The sequence below is a fragment of the Sciurus carolinensis genome, chromosome 8 (assembly GCF_902686445.1).
Source record: "Sciurus carolinensis chromosome 8, mSciCar1.2, whole genome shotgun sequence".
In the NCBI taxonomy this organism is placed as follows: domain Eukaryota; kingdom Metazoa; phylum Chordata; class Mammalia; order Rodentia; family Sciuridae; genus Sciurus; species Sciurus carolinensis.
In genome coordinates, this window is record NC_062220.1 from 73,025,005 (window position 1) to 73,039,810 (window position 14,806).

The following is a 14,806-nucleotide window of genomic DNA, read 5'->3' on the forward strand; positions in this document are numbered from 1 at the left end:
TTAACTGGGGGAATGAAGAAGGTGATCTTTGTTTATGTATTGAATGAAGACTGTAGAAATAAAAGAATTAAGGAGACTTATATTCATTTATTTATGAACAAATAAATGATTTGAAGATTTTTTGATACTTTATGGTCTGAGTCATTGTCTTTGCAAAGCAGAGGATAGGGAGGACTGTGTCACGGGGTAATATTTTGGGGGAATGTAGTTGAGTAACATTAGGGATGGGGAAGTTTGGAGCTTGGAGTTCAGAGCAGGAGAATCTGGAGAGCTGGTGGGCACTATGAACTTCCCAATCTCACTTTCTTTCCACTCCATCTTAGTCTCTGTACTATTCTCTGATCCATCCTTCCGCCTGCACCAGGAGAGGCATCCTATGACTTAACAAGTCCAAATGTCCAGGTTTAGGCTGCTGACGTTTTTGTCTTTCTCTCCACTGACATCCTCAAATGAATTCAGGTATTCCTCCTCCAGGAAAAAACAAAACAAACAAAATAAAATCTTGGGTAACTCTGTAGTTCCTTTAACATTCTAGTTCTCTTCTTCCATCTAGTATTAAACTTGAAGAAGTGGTTTGTGCCTATCATTTGTTTTGTTGCCTATTAACTTTCAATCCCATGAAATCTGGCTTTGGCTTTTGCTACTACTTTTCTAAAATACTCTCTTTTGTTTGTAGAAATAAAACACTTTACATCAGACCACTAGTTGTCTGGTATTCCTCCTCTTTCTTCCTTTCATGGGTAAAACTCTTCCACGTTTCTACTGCGCATGTGGGCTCAACTGCAGACTGCATTTCCCAGTCTCCCTTGCAGCTGGGTGTGGGCATGTGGCCAGGACCTAGGGGCAACTTCTGGTTTCCCTAAAGCTAACAGTTTGTCTCATCCTTCCCCTTTTGTTCTTTCTGCTGCTCCTTGAGCCCTGGGCTGATCACCTCTGGATCTTTACATGAGAAATAAATAAACTCACATTTTACTTTTATGAGTACATTTTGGGGTCCCTTTATTATAGCAGCTTAGTGAGTACCGTGTTAAACTCCTTTACTTCTTGTTTAAAAAGTAATATTCAGGGGGCAGGGGATTTAGCTCAGTTGGTAGAGTGCTTGCCTTCAAGCACAATGCCCTGGGTTTAATCCCCGGCACCGACCAAAAAAAAAAAAAAATGGAGTATTCATTCAGTGAAGAAACTTAACTTGCTGGTAAGAAGAAAGATGACAACACAAACAATTCCTGATGTTCCTTCTGCTTTTCTGATGAATGAGTCTCAGTAGCCTGTGTTTAACTGTCTTCTTGTCTTTCTCTTACTTACAAGCTTAGGCACACCCCAGGATTAAGTTCTCTGATCTCTTGCCTTTCTATACTCTGTCACAGAGAATGACTCATCAAGGAGTTGATTTAGTCATTAATTTGCTCTTTGATTCAAAAATACCTCATGAAGATCTATATTCTGCCATGTATTGGGGATACAAAAATAAATCAGATGTGGTTCCCACTCCCAGAGGGCTCACTCTGGAGAGGGGAGGTGAGACAGATGCAAACAAGCACCTGGAATATAGTGTGCTGAGTGCCTCGACAGAGCATTGCAGGCAAGACTACAGAGGAAGGCACCTGTCTCCATGGGGGAAGAGGGGTGAAGGTCCCCAGGAGAAAGTGAGCCTTGTAAAGTGAGGTAGAATGGAGGAGGTATAGGGGTAAAGGAAGGTGGCTCCATGCCCAAGAGGTTAGCTGGGAACCATAGACCCAGATGTGAGAACATCAAGGATATCTGCAAGGAACTTCAGACAGTATGGTATTGATGGTAGAAAGAGCAAAGCTGCTTGTCAGGAGCTGAAGGAGGTGAGGTGAGGGACAGAGAATGAGGTGGCAGAGGCTTTGCTTGTCATGCTGAGGATACTTATGCTTTTTCCTTAAGAGGCTTTAATGACAGAAGCATGAAGTTGTCAGATCTACCTGCAGATACAGTATTCTGGGTTGCTCGGGTGAGGGACCAGTTTGTAGGCTATCTGCAGTGGAATAGTTAGAGGTGCAGATGGGTAGATCTAAGGTTTAGGAATGAAGAAAGAAAGGAATCTGAGAAATAGTTAAGAATCAGAATGGGCATGGCTTGGCAAATGAAGAGGAAATAAGAGGAAGGATCACAGATGACTCTTGGGGATCCAGCTCTCTCCAGCTAGACAAAGGAGACATTGTTGGTGGATTTCGCTGCCACCTTCTCATGAGGTGATTGATTGTGAAGGTGAGGAAGCTTCACCTTCAGATCTCTCTCTTTTAGGGGCCATTTCGAAGGCTCTGGGAGGGGCCCTAACAATGTTGTTTGTTCTTTTTTTTAAAGAGGGCCCACACCCTCTTTAAGCTGGAACCAACTCAGGCACACAAAACCTGAATCAACTCCAGCCCATCCCCCTTCAGTTCATCCTTCTGATTACCACTAAACCAGTCTTCAGGGAAGAAACAGCTGACTTCATGTCAGTCCTATCCTCAGAAGCTACTGTCATCATGCCTGTGACCTTTATCAACTTATCAACTTTACTTTGGGGTTGCCCTTCACCTGTGCGCTCTAAAAATTAATTTCCCAACAAAATTCATAGTTTCAGAACAAGAGAATTGACCTGTCTATCAATGAGCAGGAAAGTCATTTATAAAATGTTTAGCCTTTAGTTCTTTAAGACCTGATAGAGCTGCTCTCATTGAGGTTATTCTGTTGAGCCTTCTTGTTGGCCACTCATTTTCTTGCTGTGTTTTATACCAACAGTGACTTTTTTGTCTTTAAAGACTTGTCAAATCTCAAACTTGGAAATTCAGTGGCAATTGCTGTTTGTGGTGTTCAGACCTGTGGAAACCATCTGGCACATGCAAACATCATTCTTTACTGTGACCGTGGGGCATATTTAGCATGTGATCATACTTTAAAATTCTGTTTTTCATAATATCAAGTCAAAGGCAATTTGTGTTTTAGAGTTTGAAACTTTGAATGTTAGTAATTCAATAGTCCTAGTATCTGGGATATAACATGCTATCATCTGTAGTCACAGAGTTGTCCTGGGCCATTCTCCCATCTGAAAGAAGTGTTGTCTTCATTGTTGTTCACTGCATTGTCAGCTGATAAATTACTTCTGAGGATTTTTGTTATGTGAGCGGTTGCTACCCCATGTATGAAAAACCTAATTTCATTTTCTAAGCTTTTCTTCCCCATAATGTTCCGTCTGCATCAAAAGAGTCTCACTCAGACACACTAAAATGGGACTCATAATATCAATTTATTATCTTAACAATCTCAATACACAAGGCAGCCTCACCACATTCTTTCTTTAGGGATAAGGGAGGCCTAGCATTTTTCTAAAAAAGAACATGCCATACAACCTCATATTGCAAAAATTGCAGCCTAGTTAAATATTCTACTGACAGTCCTTCAGTTTTTCTAATAAGAAGATAACCTATTATAAGAGAAGTTGTTACTGAGATAAAACAAAGTTAGAATGTTACTTTTAGCGGACACTTCTGAACCTTGGCACATGGTGCTAATGTTTCATACCAGATCTTTCTCAGGTCCCTTCTTTGCACTTCAGTCTTCACATCTTGTAACAGGAATCAAAGGTGCAGTGAGGCTGACTACACCTGCCTAGCCCTGAGGACTTCTCTTGGATAAAGCACTTGGGGGTGCTATCATTATTTTACATAAAAGGAAAAATCATTTCTACAAGGAAACAAAAAAATTTCAGTCCTACCTAAGAAACATTGAGCAGGCGTGGCCTGGGGCAGGTAGAGAAGCTTGGAATCCAGTTCATTTTTGAGAAAATACTGTTTTTTCTATGTGTGTGTGTATGTGTGCTGGGGATTGAACCCAGGGCCTTGTGCATACTAGGCAAGCACTACCAACTGAGCTATATCCCCAGTTCCTCTGTTTTCTCTCTTAATTCCTTTTTCTTATCCCCAACCTTTTGATGTTTGTGGTGCTTTGGGGGAGTCAGGGATGGGCATGTGTTGGTGGCTAGAGTAAAGCAGAAAGGGGAGCCTGGCAGCAACCTGGGGTGGTGGTTATGAGATGGCAAGGGATGGCCTGCTGAAGGCCTGAGCAACAGCCTGGCTCCACGCTGCTGCCTAAGGAGGACAAGCAGCAGCCAGGGCAGATGTGTGGAGCAAGTACGCATTCCTTGAGGATTTTCAGAAGGAGATAGGAAGGAGAACTTGGTAAAAGACTAAGCTTTCAGACACACACAGCATGAGCTCTGATCTCTGCTTCCCTTGGAAGACCAGAGAATAGAGAAGTGTTTCACATTTGTTCTATTCAGAATAAACACTAATGAGCTCATGTCCAGGAAGGAGGTTAATTCCATTTCACACACACATTCACTCCTAACTGCCTTTCATCCTTTCTCTGTCTCTGTTCCATCTGGGGTTGGCTACATGGGAGGGGGCAGAGTAGGAGGTATTTTATATAGAAGGAGTCAGGAGGATGTCAAAGATCTACATCACCTGTTTGCAGAACGGAGGTCCCTAGAAGCCCTGGCCATTTATGTCATCCAGTGCCTGAAGCAGAGAATTCTCCGTGTATCATACAATTCAGCATCATGCTCCCCAGTTAATCCACATAGATGCTCCCCAAAGATCAGTGAATAAGGAAGGACCATTCCTCAGAGCTCCTTCCATTCAGTGTTTGACATAATTAATCTTTGAGGGAGATGGAACTTGTTAATTTGCCATTTCTTTCCTTTCTCCCTCTTTCTTCTCTTACCCCCCTTCTCTGGCCTCCCACCTTCTTCCTTTGCTGTGTCCTTGATCCTAGGGTATTTTCTGCTCATTATTTTTCCAGCTGTGTTGCTGATATAACCGGTGTCTTATGTTCCCTGTTTTGACCAGAAACCTGCTTCCATCATTAGTGGCTTACAGGGTGCAAAGGGAGCTGAGTGAGCTTAAGTCTGGACCAGGAGACTACTTTTAGCCTAGAAATTATTAAATGAAGACAGATAACTATACATCATATTATTTTTTGAATTTAGATTGAATGATTCAGCATATAAATGTATGGCAGTAAAATTCAAATTGAGAATTTGGCATAACAGCCCTGTACTCCTGCTCCTTTATAAACAGGGCTTCAGTACCACTCCCTTATCTATGTTGGAAAACAAGAAGGATACACATCAGTCTGGAATGTCTTAGGTGAGATCATATAAAATCCAGGTTACAAATGTGGTGCCATCATTTATTTTTAGATTCCCAGCTGCTGTTGACCCTCCTACCACCCATCCCTGCCTCTGGGAAGTCCTCTTTCCTATCCTCCTCCTTTCCATTATGTTGTAATAATGGGAGGGAAGAATCCAGGGCAGTAGGAGATGTCTGCCCTGCCCTCCACAACCTATTTCTTTTTTCTTTTTATTAATTTATTTTTAGAACCGATAGACAAAAACGTAAAAAGTGTACAGATTTATGGGGTACCGTGTGATGTTTCAGTTCATGTATGCCTTGTGTAAATGTTTGGATTGGCTTAAGCATATCTATATCCTCACATAATCTATTTCTATGCCATCTGCATTTAAAACCAAAGGTCATAGGGATTGCTCCCTCCTTGTTGGGTGGAGGCAGAGAAATCACAGTTATGAAAGTAGTATTTGAAATAAGGAAAGGGACTACCAAGTATCCTGCCTACTTGTTATGATCTTTCTGGAATCTCCTGTATGTGAAAACTCCAGTCATCTGAGGCCTCCATTCCTAGAAGGCAAGTATCTCCATGTCCCTGACAAAGTTGTACGTGTTCATAGTTTATCCATCCTAAGTGCTCACTTAGGATAGTAAGTACCTAAGTACTTACTATGTGAACAAATGATTCTTGCTGCCTATAGTAATTTTGTGTTGGAGGTATGAGGGCAATTTCATACTAGAAGATATTAGTCATCAGGCCAGCTGCTTAGTCATGTCCTCTTATTGCCTCTTCTGTAATTAACATGAGCATGAATGCCCATGACACTTTTTGCATTCTACTTCTTTGCATCCAATTTTTGAGCATCAAAGACCAGTTATCATATGCTATAAGTGGTACTTTGTGGTTTTTTTTTTTTTTTTGGTAATTCTTTCAACAGTGCTGTAAGGAATGATCTTTATGTTACATTCATTCATTGGTTCATTCAATAACTATGCATCAGGCTCTGTTTTAGATGCTAAGGACATAACAGTGAACAAGATAGACCAGATCCTGATTTTCCTGGCATGTAGGAGCTAAAGTGTAGGGACGTAACTTGTAATTAGGGGATATACTAAGTGACCAGGCCAGGATTTGATCCATCCAAAATTTATGCTGCTTCTGAAAAATGGTAACAGAGCATCATAAGGAATCTGGTCAGTGCTAATCCTTTAAAACTTGGCACATTTTTAAACTTTTCATACCAATCCCATGTGTTAATACTATTATCCCCATTTTATAAATAAGGAAGTTGGACTCAGAGAGGTTAAATAGCTTCCCAAGCCACAGAGCTAGTCGACAGCAGGGCCAAGTTCTGAATGCTTGTCATCTTAGCTCCAGAGCCCAAGCTGCTTCCAGCTGATCAGTCTGCTGCCTGGGGTAAGCTTAGAGGATAAAGGTCCACGGGCCCTGGGCTTTGGGGGCATGCACGTCAGTAGGTGAGAAAAGTAAATTATAATAAAGCGCAAAGCAGAACATCACAAGGCCACAAAAAGAGCATAAACAAACTGCTTGGGGATTAGGAGGGATTATTTTAGTCTAAGGAGTCTTTGAAAACAGAGGACAAGGGAAAGTGTTCTATTTAATAGGTTTATAGCATATCATCTTTGAAGTAGAAAATGATATATTATTCTCAGTGGAAAGACAATAAATAGAATAAATTCACTTTCTTAATCTTTTTTGTTTTATTCAACAACAGAATTGGCGTAGCATCATAAGATACTTCAATTTCTGAGATGTTAAATAGTTAAATCATGTAGATAATGTGGATCTTTAGCTCTCCCCTCCCCGTACTGGGGATTGAACCCACGGCCTTGAGTGTACTAGTCAAGCCCCCTACAACAGGGCCACAACCCCTGACCAAGCATATCGTGGATCTTAGAATCAGCTAAATATGATTCCTATTTTTATAACATAAGAGCGTGTCTTGCTTTCTGCTCATGGTATTTTAATTAGTGAAAGTATTGAAGAGCCACAGTGTAGTCTCACTTTCATTGAGGTCCCTGTGGTACTGCTGTGTATACTGAGTATTTTGTGCACTGCACAAAGGTACCCAGCTGAGCTGGTGAGGGGTTGAAATCTAGCTTGCATTCCCCAAACCAAACAGTGCTTTCCATTGCAGGACTGCCTCACTCCTACCAAAAGGAAGGGCATTAAGGATTCTCTTTAAAATTGGTATCCATTAGAAAGAGATTTTCTATGAACTAGGAGTGACCCTGGGTTCCTGGGCAAGAAAGATGATAATGGTGCTGCTATAGCCAGGATTGTAGTATACTTTATATGATACCATATAAATATGTAATAATATGTCTACTCCAGGCCTTTAAAAATGGTAGGAGTTTATTAAATTCTTAATTACTTTAAGATTAACTCAATAGTAAGTAAATACATCATCACAGTAAATTCTTTTAGGTGAAAAATTTTATTGATTCCATGTTAATACAGAAAGACAAATTGTAATTAGGGATCAAATAAGTAACTTCAACTCTCAAGTAAACAATAGTTTTTTTGTTTTCCGGTCTTTGTTTTGTTTTGGTACTGTGGATTGAACCCAGGGGTGCTTACCCACTGAGTCACATCTCCAGCTCTTTTTAATTTTTATTTTAAGACAGGGTCTCACTTAGTTGCTTAGGGCCTCACTAAGTTGCTGATGCTGGCTTTGAACTTGTGATCTTCCTGCCTAAGCCTCCCAAGATACTGGGATTAGAAGTGTCTGCCACTGCACCTGGCATCAACTAGATGATAGTTTTGCACAGAACTTCAGGGATTTCACACACTAAATTTCATCTTGGAAAGTTTTTAGAACTCAAATTACATGACCAAACTACTGTACAAAATGATTAAAAAATAATTAGACATTTAACAAATAAAAACATGTGGCTAAAACCTAATACTTTCCCTGTGGTTAGACAGTGAAAAGGCTATTGGCAGTTTGGTTCATGCAGGTTCATTACCTGAAACTGAAAAAAAGTCAAGTAATCCTAATCTGAAAAATCCCCAAATCCTTGGATTTTGGAGCACTTCATATTTCAGATTGTCATGAAACACTTATGGTCCCAAGTATTTTAGATAAGCAATATTCAACCTATAATACATTTGGAAGTGTTCAATTCTTTTTGAATCATCCTGTATCATTTAACAACTTTTTTGGAGAGCTTTCAAATACCAACTCAGTACTTCTAGTTTTGGATGCTATTGTGCTATGAATAAATATTTATTATGGTTCACATAGTAAGATGCCTTTCATAAGTTCGATTATTGGTGAGTAGTCATACTTTATTGAATGACAATTTTGCTTTAGATTTCAATGAGTGATAGTGACATCATCTCTCCACCACAATGCTCCCTCAAAGTTATATTCGACATATAACCTCTTGCGGATACAGAGTGTCCCTGAAAGTTTCAGAGTTGTCATAGTGATCATCGAATTGTGAGCTACTACAGAGCTTATTCTCATAGAAAGTGAAGTTTCCCAGAACAACGAGTCATTATTAAAGCAAAAAGAGCCTTGAAATTGTTCCCTAATTAAATGAGCCAGTGTTCTACTGTAAGACATGGATCTGGCAATGTGGTTATCATCACTGGCCAGAGGCTGTCTTCAATTTTACAGGCTATGTCATGAAACTGTCATGTTTAAGCATTTATTCTTCTGACTGATTGTCATCTTTAAGAAGTATTATTTCATTGGACGGTTTGCTGAGAACAGTCTAAGTTTGAATTGAACAATCCAAAGCTGAACCAGAGGATATTTGCTGCAGGTGTGTGTGTGCATGCACTCATTCACTTACCAAAAATGGCACGTGCTCTGACTACAACCACTTATGTGAATTCCATTGGCAAGTATAAATTAAAATGATCTTCAGAGCAATAAATTTTATGGCTTTTTATAAAATTTTAACTAGCTCTTATTAAAACAAACATGTATACTTCAGTGTGTCATTAATATTGAAATGTTTTAAGCATTTTACTCTCCATCAATAGTTTTCTTCTTGATGCTACCAAATGTTGATTAAAGCAGATCATTTTCCTTAAAATTTTCCTCTTTTAAAAATAGCAATATTCAAGCTCAGACTGTGATTCAGTGGTGGAGTGCTTGCTCAGCATGTGTGAGGCACTGGGTTGAATCCTCAGCATCACATACAAAACTAAATAAAATAAAGTTATTATAAAAAACCCACTTAAAAAAGCAATATTTGTTCAAAGAACACATGTTTTAGTCATGAATGAAGACTGAATGCAAGAACTGCAATATGTGACCACCAAGGCACATTTCCAAGTATTTCGCTTCTCTATCCAGAGCAGCAAAGACTGGAGAGCAGGTAGGGAGCAGACTTGCATGTTAGGAATGTTCACTATGGGTGACTAAATGGATGGCAAACCTGTATTTGCCTGCACTTCCAGACTTGGTGGCCATTGAGAAAATGGTCTGGAAGAACTTCAAAAGAAAATATACTTGATTTGGGTCTTAAATATCAAAAGATATTCAATAGGTTTGGAGAAAGGGCCTGGACAAACATTCCTGATTGGAGGAAATGTCTGTTTGGGGAACTGCAAGTGATCATGTTTAGCTGGAGTGTAGAAGAAGATAAAGCTGAATGGATGCTAGGAAGCCATATTACAGAGATTTTGAAAATCATGCTAAAGAGCATGAATTTTATTCTACTGGTACCAAGAAGCCAATGGAGAGTTATAAGCCAAGCGCTATTTGATTTTTTAAAAAGTTTAGGGAGTGTCTACTATTTTCCAGGCCAGTGCTAGGGGTTGGGTTATGGAGATGGATTAAACACAAAGAGTACAAAACTTAGTAAATAAAAACAAACAAATTAGTGTAAGTCATAGATTTTCTGTAATAGTAAGCATGTACATTTATTGAGATTGGCCTTGTGCTAAGTATGAACATGTATTATCTTACTGAGTTCTCCTATTGACTCTAAGAAGTACTATTAGCTAGTGGCATTTTACAGGAGGAGAAACTGAAGTGTGGAGATTTGGTAACTTAGCCTTGGTAAGTGGTGGGATCAGGGGTCAGATTCTGATTACCTGATTCTAGAAAATTCACCTTTTTACCACTAAGGGTATATAGTTTTTCCATGACAAAAATCTCTCCAGGGCACTAGGGACCACACCAGAGAGAATTATCCATTCTGTAAAAGCAGAGGTGGGAATTTGAAAGTCTTCATGGAAATGGTGATGGTATTTGCCTTCAGGAAGATCACTCTGACAGCCAGAAGCTGGGTAAGTTGTGGCAAAATGAGCTTGGAGGCTAAATAATACTTGATAGTATCAGTGGGAATGAAAGAAAAGGAGAGAGTATAGAAATTTTAGATGTGAAATGGCAGTATGTGGATGAGGTCAGGCTTCTGGTTTGATGTGAGGTGAATGCTAGAGCCATTAAGCATAATTCATAATGCCAAAAGAGAACCAGGTAGGGGTAGGGCAGGGGTAGAGGGGATGCATTTTGAATTTGTTGCACTGGAGGAGTATGTTTAACTGTAAGTGAGGAAATTGGTGATTGAATGTGGAGTTCTGGAGTTTAAGATTAACACGAAAGCTATAGATTGCATTGTGTATCATCTTGAAAGAGTTTCAAACTAATACATTAATCAATTGCTTATATTTCTCTAAATGACAAGACATAACTATTGATTCTATCCTTAAAAAATGGAACCAAATGTAAAAATGAATCATATCACAAGAAAGAAAAGAATGAATCTGGCCAAGTGTACTTCTTTATTTAAAAGCAAACACGTGGGCAGGTATCCTAGCTTATCTGGTGTGAAAATAGTATTGAAACACTATGTATACCTTTGAGGAGAAATATACTGAGGATCGGTAGAGGGTGGATTAAATAAAGAGGTAGCAGGGAGAACAAGAGTAGGGAAAGAACACCCTTGAATTTTGCCTTAAGCATATAAAAGGAGCATAAAAGAATAAATAGATGCATACATGGAAATAATGTGGGACTAGAAGATTCCTCCTTCACATACACACAAAAGACTGGGCTATGAAAATCAAACCAATAAACAACCTTCAAAGAACTAACAGTCATGACATATATCAGATTAACACTATTATCTCGTGGGTGGAGTACATTTAATTCCCTCGGTCTTTGGAATAGAGATAAGGTATCATTGCTGACCCATCATGACAGCTTGTGTTTAGAAGGAAACTAACCATTAATCATTGACCTTAGCATTATGATAATTATCCACCTAGAATACCGCTGACAGAAAAATGGATTCTTCCCACTGAAAGATGTTTTGGTTAAAAATTTTTTTGTTGCCAATTAATAACAACAATAATGAATAGACCTATTAAGGACCACTATGGGAAAGGAAAACTCTAATTAGGAATGCCAAAGATGGAGAAAGAACAAGAGAGTGAAAAAAGTTATCAAAACAGTCATACACGATAGTAGTGGGCGTAGAGGGAAGGAAATTCTCCAAATAGTATTTTAACAGGGTGTCCTTGGACAGAATTTTGTGGAGGTGGCATAAAGTGGGTAGTGGCCCTATGTTGGTGCATTGTACATACAAAACAGCAGATGACAGAAGTGAGAATTTCAAAGACATTTTATTTCTTGGAACATATGGAACTTTTAAGGGTGGTAAGGGAATAGTTGGGTAATTACTTTTACTGAACTCATTTCTGTACACATATAAGAATGTTAAAAATGGTCAAATGGTACCATAATTTTAGAGGTTGTTAGATAAAACAGTATTGACTGGGATGCTTTCAGCCCCAAGTGTCAGGAAATCATGGAAGTCACAATTAAAACTGTCTTAAATATTGTAAGCATTTGTTATCTCATATAATAAGAGGTCAAGAGGAGGTGGGTGGTGCATGTTGGCTAACTCTGTGACTCTAAAACCTCACCCAGATTTTTGTTTTGCCATTCCTGGTGTGTTGACTTTGCTTGTCTTTATGGTCACTAATGACAACATCCAGAGAATCAGAAGATCACTTCTCCATTTGTATTTCTCTTGAGAAGGAAAAATATGTCCCCCATGCCTCTCAACTCTTACACCTCATTGATAGAACTGTGCAGTGTACCTAAGACTAAGCAACCATTTATAAGAGCAATCAGTTGTGGGATCAATCATGATCTAACCTTTGGATCTGAAGTTAGGTCTAGGCTTCCCTGAAACACAAGTCCCTTTAAAGGAGGTTGCCGATCTGAACAGAATTGGGGTTCTAAGAATGAGGAACTGGGGTGAGATGGGTCTGGAATAAACAATCTCTGCTGTAGCAAAGTAATTGCAAAGTTTGTCTTGAATGGTATGAAAAAATATTTATCAAATGTATCATTAATAAAGTTATCAGTCTTTTGGTAGCTTTGTTCAATGGCTGTTTTTTCTCTTATTTTAAATAAAATAATTAAAATAATTTAATTTTACAACTCTTTCAACTATTTCAAAATGATAAATCTGGTATGGTCAGTTCAACTTGGTTTAAGCTTTTAAAGTGTCTTTTCAGAATTCTCGTGGCAGATTGGTTCACAATAAATATTACTAATGATGAATGAAATTGGGCAGTGCACTCATTCTCCATAATTTAGAAAGATGCTAACATGCTTCCAAAGTGTTGGAAGTGTCCCTACTTCCTACGACTTCATCTGAGAGTAAAAGATAGGCCTTTTACGTTCCACTTGTCTGGACAGTTTCCTGAGACAGCAAGACAAACTAGATTAAGAAAGTACTAAGAGACAACTACTCTGCCTTGCAAAGAAGGGAAACTTATTTGACCTAATTTAGGCATAAGATAAGAATTTGCTTTAAAAGTTCAAGGGTGTCCCCTGGAACCTTAAGATAGGATTTTAGTTGAGTCTCTGGTAGTTCTGCTGCCTAGAAGTGGAAGTCCATGAGCAACTGGGTAGTTTCAGCTTGTGTCTCTGCTTCTCTTTGCAGTTCTGTTTCATTTTTTTGTCTCTGCAAACTGGCTTTTTTTTTTTTTTTTTTTAAATGACTGTAGTGGGAAGATGATAGTTACATCTTATTCTCTACTTAAAAGACTAGTCCTGACTCTATCTAGTTCTAATTCTGAATTCCCAGGAGAAGGAATATGATAGAAATTAGGAACTACAAGCTTAGATTAAGCAATCTGCATAAGGTCACCAAACTTAAAGTCATTCTGAATCTAGATCAGTCAGGATCTAAAATCTGGTAACAATCCAGCAAAATATATGGCTATCAAGGAGACTTTCAGGAGCAATGCCACATGCCTTGTCTATTCTTGTCCTTGTCAGTCAGTCTGCTGGGGGTTGGCAGATTTCATTTCTCATCCTATCGACTCTCAGCCAGAATATTTTCCTTTGCTTACTAATATCTAAAGTTCCATCATTAAGAGAATCATTGATTTCTTTGGTTTAAAATAAGGATTATCACGTCATTATAGATTACTTGGCACCTGCCAAAGCACAAAGGTACAAAGGCCACAATGATCTCAGCCCTTAGTAGGGTAGGGATTATTGACTCACATTATGTAGATAAAGCAGTGGGGTTCACAGGGGCAAGGTGACCTGCTCCAGAAGAGAGGACTTGAGGAGACTGTGGACCAGTTGTTTAGGAGCAGATGAAGGGTCTCCTAATCTGATGTCTGGAAAAGTGGGCAGTAGAAACTTATCAGTTAGGAGAGAAGCAGAAGTATGGCCTTCAAGTGGGCCGGGAGAGGACAGCCACAGGCTTCCTGCTGTTTTAATCTTTCACTAAACTATAGGCTACCTGAGACCAGATACCCTGTTTTCATTCACCTCTGTTCTCATAGTGCTTGCTACATAGCAGATACTTAATGAATGTTTATTGAAGGAATATGAGGTTTTTCTAAAAGTGACAGCTAATCAATGTTGAAATAAGGTGCCTTGAGGAATTATATGATTCTTAACACTGGCAAGTTTGAGAAAAATGGATAAATATCCTCTTGCTAATATTAATGGCTAACAGCTACTTTTTGTACTCAGTCCTAGGTTAAGTGCTTTACACATGTTGTTCCATGTATTCCTTGTTCCAATCACCTGAAATAGGTTCTAAATTATCCTCATTGAAATTAAGGCATGGAGAAGTGAAGTAATTGCTGAAGAATCCATTGTAAATTGTATTTCCAGGATTTGAACCTGGAAGACTGAATTGGAGACCTGGATCTTAATCATGTTGTCAAAGGTTTCCCAAATGAGACAGGAGTTTGAAGTAGATCACCTCTCAAGTTTTTTTCAACTTTAAGATGCTCTATTTACTTGGTCAGAAGATTGGTGTTACCAACAGAGAAAGCTGGGAAGGAGAAATAATTAGGAAGTATGGTAGAGAGGTTGGTAAAGAACAAGTTGATTTTGATTGTGTTTGGTATGAAGTGTCAAAGAAGATTAAAATGAAAAAGCCCAGTGATATTCTTTTTCTTCAAAGAAAAGATAATAAAATAAATACATACTATTGCCATAAAAAGCTTTTCCAACACACTGTCATAAGCATCACTGTCCCTGTATCTATTATGGTATTTATGGCTCACAGTACTCTTCTAACACAGCCTTAGGTTGTATTATTGATAATACTGCAACATTATGAGATAAGCAACATTCTCATTTTAGAAGACAAACATTACTTTTATTGTTTTTTGTCAGAAATTTTATTAGAGAAAGTGTATGCAA